Genomic DNA, 11,167 nt, shown 5'->3' on the forward strand with positions numbered 1-11,167 from the left:
ATTATTTTTCAACAGCAAATCAAATCTGTTAGGGTATTAGATTTTTTGTAATAAAAAATATTAAAAATTTAATTTTTATTATTTATTATAAATCAATTAAAAATAACTTTTTGGAAACATGATTGTAGGTTAAATCATTTTTATGATAATGAGAGTTAATTTAAAAGTGGGTTAATTGAAAACGTGAATATTAGATTTCTTTAATGGAAAATCAACTTAAAAAGCTAAATAAAAAATAATTATTTTTTCTTTTACTTTTAAGAAAAATAAAAATAATTTACGTTGACAACTAATAATTAATTGGATTATGCGAAATTACAAAATTATTTTAAAAAGATAGATTGATAATTTCACAATTAAAACTATCTTTCGGTATCAATAAATATTTATTAAACTCTTTTTAATTGTTATTTCATAAAAAATTACTTATATTTATATATAATTTATAAATTTTGCTATAGTTTTCATTATTAATTAATCAATAATCCTCATGTTTAATTTAAGGGATACATTTAAAATATTAATTAATTAATTCAATTATATAAAAGAGAATAATTATATCGGAATAAGTTACAAATATTTTTATAAACAGGAAAAATTTTATTGTTGATACAATTATTTTTATAAACGGCAATATGTTATAGATATTTTTATAGACGAGAAAAGTCAATTGTTGATACAATTATTTTTATAAACAGAAATAAGTTACGAATATTTTTCTAAACGGGAAAAATTCAACTGTTGATACACTTATTTTTATAAATGAGAATAAGTTACAAATATTTTTATAAACGGGGAAAGTCTACCTTAATACAATTATTTTTAAAAACGGGACTAAGTTACAAATATTTTTATATACATGAAAAAGTCAACGATTGATACGATTATTTTTATAAATGAGAGTAAGTTACAAATATTTTTATAAACGGAAAAAAGTCAATTGTTGATACAATTTTTTTTATATAAATGAAAATAAATTTCAAATATGCCCTGCAAAACCACATAGGTGAGACGTGGAGGACACGCGGGCATTTTATGAATGAAAAAAGTCAATTGTTGATACAATTATTCTCATACATTCTTCAACGTAAATTCTATGTATATAATGACAACTACAACCTGAAAAATTAAATTAATATTTATATGACAATTATCATTTAAGACATTTATTTTTCTCTTAATTCATATATATCGATTTTGCGCGACCCGTGCGCACGCACGGGTCCTTTACTAGTTATAAATAAACTCAAACCCTCCAAAACCCTCTTACCCAAAATCTTTTTATCCTTTTCACCTCATTCTTTCTATTTTTCAAAGCCCTCCTCTCTCTTCCCCTCCAAACTCCCAATCATAGCCTAGGAGTCATGTAAGATTCAAAGGCTATGGGCCAAGCTCAAATGCGTGCCATATGGAACCAATCGATCATATGAGATGAGGGAGAAAAAAAAGTGGAAGCTTCATAAAAGGTTCATTTGACATCCTCATTTCTCTCTCTTCTTATCTCTCTTTAAAACGCTCTCTCAAACTCCCCTCCATCCCTAACTTTCTGACCACCGTCCCAACCCTAAGACACCACAAAACCACCTTGAGCCTCCTTCTAATCCTAATTCCGATCATATTCTCCGGCCTAAACACCATTTTCAAAACCTAGCTCCGACATCAAGTATTTCCAACAAATAAGCGCAAAGGGAGAAAAATGTTACCACTCTAGATGTTCCTGGAGGATCGATCCACACAAGTAAATGTCTCTAAACCCTCACTTTTCTGCCTTCTAATTTATGCTTCTTCTACTTCTCTCTGCCTCTTTATTTTGTGTTGCTGTTGCTATGTACTGTTGCTGTTAGGGTTAGGTTTAGCTTACCTTGATCAGAGTTTTAGTGTGAAACTATGTTAGGTTTAGAGAATAGAGAGATTTAGTGAGGTTAGGGGGTAATTTTGGTTGGGGTTTGATATGGAAGTTGCAGATGAAGAGTAGTCAACAGTAGGTCTTGTTATATAGTGAAATGGTACGTGGAAAATATTGTTACAAAGTGTATGAATGAGGAAGTTGTTGGAAGGAATCAGAGATGAATTATGGTTAGTTTGGGATGTCTTTAGATGGCATTTGAGGATTGGAAGGTTGGGATTAAAGGGGGTGGTGATCCGTGTGAAGGATCAATGAATTGGATGGTGAGAATCAATTCAAAGTGTGTTTGTTGAGTGAATTTTCTGTGAAATATGGTGAAATGTGTTTCTTAAAATTAAATTTGGTTTCAATTTGCTGTTAATTTTGAAGACCCGAAGTTTGTTAATGCGTTGTGCGTGTGTGTGTTTGTTGTATGATCCCACTGATGATTCTTATGGATGTATGTGTGAAGATTTGGTGATGATGGCTGATTATTCTAACGGTTTAATTCTCTTTTTGTCTTGTAGTATGTATATGTGCATGTGGTGAAGGGATGACAAGCATAATGATGAGGAGGCTTGGCTCGGTTTTGACATGGAATTGACTCAAGTGTCTTGGCTTAAGGGCAACTTGGAGATGATGGCTTAGCATGATGGAAAGCTGAAGCATGAGGATAGTTGGAAGATATTGTTGATGAGACCCGAAGGTTGAAATGAGATGGTTTGGCTTAGCTTGCACAAAGGCTTGGAGCTGAAGCATGATGAGGTAATCCTTCTATTTTGTTTTTGGCTTTTCTGAAATTGAGTAAATGTAATATGTATGTATATAGGTGATAGGTAGGGTATGATGTAGTGTAAATGAGTAAAAAACGTGTACCGAATACTAATGAATTAAAATGGAATATCTGTATGGAGAATGAGATATAATGTAACAAAACATTTATTTAATAAATTTCATTTTTTATTTCAGATTGATTCTAGCTTTGTCTTACTTAAATATACTTAAAGTACTTAAATAAAACAAAAACCACAAAACAAATTGAAATTAATAACTATAAAGTAGAGTTCATTAATAAATAAAAGATCAAAGTCAAAAGTTAACTCTGAGACTTTTGACTTATTCTCCAATATATATTAATGAGAGGCTAAAAGTGATGCAAATAAAAAACAATGCAAATGAACTAGCAACAAAGTTAACATAGTCAATCTTTGACTTCTGACTTTCATTCCAAAAATATGTTGATGATTGACAATTATGCAGATGAATTATGAATAGGGAACCAAATGAATTATGAATAGGGAACCAAATGCAAAGTAGTCAAACTCTTGGACTCTTTACTTCTAATTCTCAAACATAAATGACAGTCAAAATTTATAAAGAAACAGATGAAATTAGTACTCTTGACTATTCATCCATCTGGATCTCTAAGACTTGATGCAACAAAATAGTACCCTAGGACATCAAAATTAGATGATGTGCCAAACTCCTGACTTTTCATCTAAACCCAGATGAATGTTTTTTATTGATGAAATGTATGATCAAATGGAATGATCATGCTATGCTAATGCAGGTAAAAAAAACTCGGTAAAATTTAGGGTCTGACATTCTCTAAAATGACACTCACTCCAATCATTGTTCTTACCGCATCTTTGAGATGAATCGGTAACTAATCCATTATCAACATGTGGTTCAATGACAAAATATCACCATAATGATGTGTTAATGTTATTTACACTCAACGACAAAAGCTCAACATAACTTATATATATATATATATATATATATATATTGATAAGTCATTCCAATGTATTAATTTATCGTAGCAAAAACAATGAATAACACAATCCAACAAAAACACAAGTTTGATTCAAGCAGTGATGATGTAGTTATTTTTGATGGCTTACCATATCAATGCTCATAGTCTAGAGATTGAATTTGAATTTCACAATGAAGCATCACTCTCTCAAGCTACAGCTATAACTCTGATAAAACAAAAAGATCAAAATAATTAGACTGTATTTGTTGTTTAAGGACTCAATGGTGAGGTTGTTTAATTTTGAACGGGTTAGGCTTAAACCCTAAAATTAAATACTACCTCCAAAACTCTGAACAAAACCTCACCTGTTACTTTCCATTCTGTCTCCCATGTTTGGTTTCTTTCCTCTCTGCAAAAGAAACTCCATGGATAACATCGAAGCTTTTTCCTGCACTCTTAAAATGACGAATCAAAACATGATCCCTACATGATTTCTTATCCCATCGCAATTCTAAATTAAGAATATGGTTTCTTCAATAGCATTTTGTTTTGTCATTTTACTATTTGTATCTGTATCTATCAATGCCTTTTACAAACTCGTTTTGTCAATGATCTGGACTCCGACATTCTGTCACAATCTGCGACAGACTAGCCGGCCGCTGTGTGTTCGTGAAGAAAAAGAGGACAACATGACTATACATGGATTATGGCCCTACAATGATGGGGCCGCAACCACACAATTGTCTTCCAACATCTAAAGTCGAAAGATATTTGTTCCAAGAAAAAAAAAACAGAAAGAGACTTTTGCTTTCTCTATTTTCAAAAATAACATCATTCTAATCATTATTTATATTATTATATTGTTAGAATCCATCCTCTTTCGAAAATGGAAGAGTGCTTGTCTGCATATACTAAGGAAGACACAACATTCTGGGAATACAGGTGGAATTATCATGGAGTTGTGCGAACCTTAGTAATATCAGATACATAAACCTTGTCATTCATATTTATATAATTCATGGCATTTTTTGAGTATTACATCGGGCTGGAATCGAACCGATCCACGAGAGTTTACCAGCTCAGTAGCACTCCCGAGAGTCTTTCATAAATGCTATAAAAATTCATCATCATGGTGTAATTCTTTATCCTGAATTAATTTGTTCGAGAAACGAAGAATTGCGTGAAATTCAATTTTGCAAAAGGTGAACGATGAAGACTAGGTTAACTGCACCATAAAAGGTAGTTGCAATTATTGATTTCAACTTTTAACCTATTTCAGCAATACTCCCCTTCGCCTCAAGGAATCTTGATCCGGGAGTATGTGTTTCGGGAGTACGTGTTGCTGGTCATAGCAGTTGCAGTTCCGCTGGTCGTGAGAGTAGCAGCGGTCGCAGTTCCTAAGTTATCAATGAAATGTTCAGGTGTTTGACAAATTAACAAGTGATGTTAAATGTAATGGAAATAGTAGTGTTATTAAGGAAGGGCGCAAAAGTTTCCCAAGTGGGCATACATCTTGTTACTTTGTCAAAACACTGAACATTTCATTGATAACTTAGGAACTGCGACCGCTGCTGCTGCCACGACCGGCAGAACTGCTGTTACTGCCATGACTTGCGGCACAAACTCCCGAATGCATTGCTGGAATAGGTTAAAAGTTGAAATCGATCATTGCAACTACTTTTATGGTGCAGTTAACCTAGTCTTCACCGTTCTCACTTTTGCAAAATCGGATTTCACGCAATTCTTCGCTTATCGGACAAATTAATTTAGGCTAAAGAATTACACTCTGATGATGATTTTTTATAGCATCTATGAAAGATTCTCGGGAGTGATACTGAGCGGATAAACTCTCGTCGATCGTTTCGATTCCAACCCGCTGTAATGCGCTGCAAATGTACAGGAGTATATAACTATCAATGACAAGGTTTATGTATTTGATCTTAATAAGGTTCGCACACCTCTCATGATAATTCCACTCGCGTTCACAGAATATTGTGTAGTATATGTAGGCCAACAATCTTCCATTTTAGAAATCAAAGGGATGGAATCGGACAATTTAAGTTATGATAAGAATAATGTTATTTTAGATGTTGGAAGACAGTTGTGTGGTTGCGGTCACCGATCATTATAGGCACGTGGTCCTCTTTTTTTTTCACGAATACACAGCGGCAGCGAAGTCTCTTGCAAATTGTGACAAAATGTCGGAGTACAGATCATTGACAAAAACGAGTTTGTCAAAGGCATTGACAGATATGAATAGTAAAATAACAAAGTAAAATGCTATTCAAGAAACCATATTCTTATTTTAGAATCGTTATGGGATAAGAAATCATGTAGGGCTCGTGTTTTGGTTCGTCATTTTAAGAGTGCATATGAGAAAGCTTCGATGTTATTCATAGAGTTTCTTTTGCAAAGAGGAAAGAAATGAAACATGGGAGACGAAATGGAAAGTAACAAGTGGAGTTTTGTTCAAGGTTTTGGAGTTAGTATTTAGGGTTTAAGCCTAACCTGTTATTATCAATTGATTTCAGTTAAATTTTGATGGGATATGGTTTCACTTTAATATTTCATTCTCATTTGCTCATCTCTGAAAATATTTATGAGGTGGCGGGTTTATAGTTCTTATTATTGATGCCCAATATACAATTCTCATTAAGCTTCATAAGTTTTTCTTGACTAGTTAAGTATATTGCTTATGGTTGTATTTTCAATGTTTTACTGTCATCGATCATCATCTAAGGGTCGACCTCGACCCTCTTTCCTTTATCCTTAACTATTGAACGGTTCTTTTAGTTTATTGAACAGTTCTTTTAGTTTATTGCTACTTCTCAATTTTCACTGTATAGATTTGCTTTTTATCTTGTAACAAAATTATTTTTACTTCAAATTTCTTGGGATAAATTTGCATATGGTTTTTCTGTTTGTAAGGTCTTCATCACAGGCCTTGTATTTTCTGTATTTAAATATTTGCTAATTATTTTAAATACAATAATATAAAATTTAACTACATACATTGCATTGCATGACTACACATTATTGCTTTTGTAAAATACTAAAAATTGAAACCCACATTGGTGATGACTGGGCTAGAATGGTCATAGATCAATATGTTCAGCTGAGTGTTTTATTTTTTTACTTTGCGCTTTTTCTTGAGAACAACAACTTTTAGCACATTTTCCTGAACTATTTATTTAAATGCTCACCCTGAAAGCTTCACACTATACCATGTTTAAGGCTTTTAATTATTGTAAAACATTAATGATAATTGTCAACCAAGAACAATATGCTCGTTGATAAGATGCTTTCAGTGACCTTTTTTTGTTTGTTTTGGTTACCAGTATGAAGTTGCAGAAACTCCAAATCTATAGAATATTGTCCCCGACCATCTCTAAAATATAGTATCCGCTCTCTGTTATCAACTATTTGAAGCTCGTGTCTATCATATATCCCTTCACAGTTTACTCCACAGAACTGAAATAAACTCTTTGAGTGTGCTAACAATGCTGTGCTATCGCATTTTTATTTCTGAAGTAGAATCGCAGATTTTTTATTTCATATTTTTTATTTTCATTCTGCAATTATCATTTATGCTTAACAGATTTTACTTGGCAGGTTGAGTTACACACCATTTTAATTACCGTTGGATTTTGGCTATCATATTTTGTTAAATACTCGATTTTTCTATGTATTATTTTCATCTGCAAATTTGCCCTGATATTTCCTTTATCTTTAATTTGAGTACTTTAAGTTGTTTATTTCTGCATTTCACTTTTCATTTCTTGTGGATTTCCTTTTCAATTGATAACTACCTAGTGTCTCATGGATATGCCCAATGACGAAAGCATATAAAGATATATTAATTATGGTTGTATTTTGGCTCTTGTGTTTTTATTGTCATCAATAAATTTAATCATTTTTCCTTTATCTTTAACTATTGAATAATTCTCAATTTTCACTAAGTGTAGATTTGCTTTACCATCACAGAGAACTAATATGCTTGTTCAATTTCCTTGGGATAAATTTGCATATGGAAGGATGGCAAATTTATACTCCCTCCGTTCCTTTTTAAGTGTCGTTTTAGAAGAATTTTTTTGTTCCTATTTAAGTGTCGTTTTATAATTTAATATAATAATTTGTCATTTATACCCTTATTTTCTCAATAACTCTACCTCAAATTTTTCAATTAGTTATTGGAAAAAGAGAGTGTATGATTGAATTTATTTGGAAAGAGAAAAATAAATAAGGGTATATTAGGAAAAGTAACTAATAATCCACTATCTTGGTTGAAGAGTTTTTTGCTAAAACGACACTTGAAAAGGAACGGAGGGAGTATTTCTTATTTTTGGTTGTCCATCTACACTTCTCATTTATGCTTAATAGTTTTTTCTGACAGGTTACTAATGGTTGTATTTCGGCCTTTTTTTGTTAATCTTAAACTATTGATTACATTCTCAATTTTCAACAAACACAACTTATTTTACTTGTTCGATTTCCTTGGGATAAAGTTGCATATAACCTCTTTCCTGTTTGCCCAATGATGATTTTTCCTTGCTAGACATGTTACTCTGAATATCATTCACAGCTTTTCCCTCCACACTGCCTTTCTTCCCACTTTCTTCACTTCTAACTATGCTGCTGCTGATTCATATGTTGTTGTTTTTGTTCCACTTTCTTTTATTCTTCGTCTTTTCATTTTCGTTGTTTTGTTCCACTATTGACAGTGGGTAGAGATGGTAGAGGTTGTGTGATCCTTTCTCTTGTGCACAGCCTGATGGACGGCGAGAGGCTTTTATGGATGTTGAAAAAGTACTAGCCTACTAAATATCTGAGGGCACTGTTGCTATCTTGTATTTGAATAATTTTTTCAATGATTTCAGTTTTAGTTTTTTATTTGACATGTTATTTTCATGAATCATGACTAACATACTTCCGTCAAGTATCTGTTGTCTGTGTAATTCTAGTTATATGTGTTTGCTGCGCAAGTTAGAGAGAAAGGAGGTGGGAAGCTTATGTGGATATGTCTGTATGTTTAGCTATGAGATCTGCGGGCTCTGCATTTATTTTTTATGGCAATTTTTTAGGACTCTACAAATGTTATAATTTGCTTACATTTTCATTACATGCGTTATATTTGCTTACATGTTATAATGAATATGGCCCAAAACAGCAACTTTTTTTATTTAATCGTACACGCTGTTGTTTTTCCTGCTTTGCTTGCTCGCACAACTGCACATTAGTGCGATTGTAGAATACTAAACAAAAGATTGAAACCTTCTTTGGTGATGATTGAGCTGGATTAGTCACAGACCGATCAATTTAGTTGTGTTTTATCTTTTATTTTGGCTCTGTTTTCTTGGAATGATTTTTTGGATATCATCAATGGCCCTTGTCATCAATGGAATATGCATGCCCTTAGCTACGGCCTACGATCGGAGCTAGCGTCAGCTTTTACATGCACTGTTTAAAGAAATGCACACCCGAAAAGCTTCACATGGTACCGCAATGTAGGATTTTCTGCAATGTGATACTTACACGTGTGTGAGCTTTTTTTACTGTTAAACTTGATGATAGTGTCAACTAAGAACAATAGGATTTTAGATGTGTGAGCCTTTTTTACTGTTAAACTTGATGATAGTGTCAACTAAGAACAATAGCTTTTTTTACTGTCAAACAACCTTTCAAACAATAGGATTTTGGAAGGTTGTTTGAATTAGTTTTTATTTGATTAAGTTGTTATGATAGAAATTTTGTTCTAGCACGTAGGGGTGTCTATGGTTATTTTTAAAAACCAAACCATAATCATTTTAAAACCTTTTAAATGGTTTGGATTTATAACCATAACCACATTTTAATCAAAACTGGTTATAAAACCGATTATAAATTTGGTTATGATTATATAACCGGTTTTTTTTAAAAATCCAGTTTTGAAAATTATTTTTTTTCAAAAAAAAATTAATATTTTGAAAATTAAAATATTTGGATTTGGATAATAATCGGATTATAACCGAATCCAAAATAATTTAACCGGTTAATAATCATTTAACTATATCCGGATTATATGAATGGATAACCAAACCATTAATAACTAAATCGGTTAATAACCATTCAATTATATCTGAATATTTAAAAGTGGTTTAGGTTTTATGAATTTGGACATCAAAACCGAATATTTTGGACACCCCTACTGACAAATTTGTTATTTTTAATCCTAATGAATTTGATAAAACTCCATCTTACAATACTCTAGTGAGATAACATCATCATTCAGCACACTTTGCATTCTCTCCTTTTAGTTGAAAGAACAGAGTAAGGTGAATGCCAGAAAAATAATAGCAGCAGGTTGGACCGATCAAATTTAGTGTGGCAGAAGTCAATGCCCTGAAAATATTCTTGATCCATAATATTGTTCTCTTCATATGCTTCACCTTTTGCTTCACTTGTAAAGTGTTGTTGTAATTTATTTGGTACTATGCATTGAAGTAAGATAATGTGGGATAGTTTTTTTTAAAAAAAAGTAAAAGGATAATTACATAAAACAAAGGCGTCAGCAATGCCCAAAAAGAAATACAAAACAAACTGTTCCACCTGGTATAGATTGGCAAAACACAAAATGACATCCTATTTAAAACAAACAATTAACAATAGACATAAAAACAACTTATACCAGAATCTAACTTGAAAAAAAAACATGACGACCTAAAAATAGGGGTGTAAGTGGATTAGAAAAAATCAATTAAATCGACAATCCAAACCAAACCGAAATAAATCCGATTGTTTATGGTTTGGTTCTAAAACCGAATCGAACCAATAAAAACCGATGTGATTTGGTTCGGTTCTCGGTTTTAGTTTTTAGGAACCGCCAAACTGATGAACCGAACCAATGGAAATAATTACGCTCTAAATCCTTTATTTTACCCTTCATTAAGCTCAAATTTTGTACCTTTCCAACCATTATCCATCTTTGTTTTCACTTTTTTCCTTTAAGCAAAACACGCATTTAGAACTAAACTCCAAAACATATAAAGTAAAAATCATAAGTCACAAAAACTTGTTTTTCACTAAACTACCTCTAATGTTGCTCTTCCTATCGCCACTATGATATGTTATGGTATCCTTCTTCGGGTTCAAATTCTCTTCGTTAATTTTCATATTTGTTTTTACCTTTTTGATTTCTTCTTCAACAAAACTCCTTATAGTCTTGTTACAAAATAGTCTTTATGTGTATTTAAGGCGGAAATATGTTAATTGATGTGTGTTTTTCTGTGTTTTATTTGTTAAACTTTCAAATCTATTTCCAACATTTCAATGTCAAGATTCAACTTTTATAGTGAATTTATTTCATTATGCAATGAAACTATGTCATTGTTTCATATATGAATTAAGTGCAATTTGTAAGTTGTTTGAAAAATTAGAGCATGAAATAATGACATGAAATGTATTATTTTAAAAAATAATAGCATAAAATATACTGAAAAATACAATATTGGAAAATACATCGATGAATATAATGTTTGAAAAAATATTAA

General features: G+C 31.8%; 1 long non-coding RNA gene across 1 annotated transcript; it reads left to right on the top strand.

The window, feature by feature from the left end:
- The first annotated feature begins 1,358 nt into the window (after positions 1-1,358).
- On the top strand, positions 1,359-8,845 carry LOC131643633 (uncharacterized). The gene is made up of 2 exons (XR_009296254.1): positions 1,359-1,738; positions 2,413-8,845. It is a non-coding gene; the product is annotated as an uncharacterized LOC131643633 (long non-coding RNA).
- The last annotated feature ends 2,322 nt before the right edge of the window (positions 8,846-11,167 follow it).

This window comes from Vicia villosa, linkage group LG1 (genome assembly GCF_029867415.1).
Source record: "Vicia villosa cultivar HV-30 ecotype Madison, WI linkage group LG1, Vvil1.0, whole genome shotgun sequence".
Lineage (NCBI taxonomy): Eukaryota > Viridiplantae > Streptophyta > Magnoliopsida > Fabales > Fabaceae > Vicia > Vicia villosa.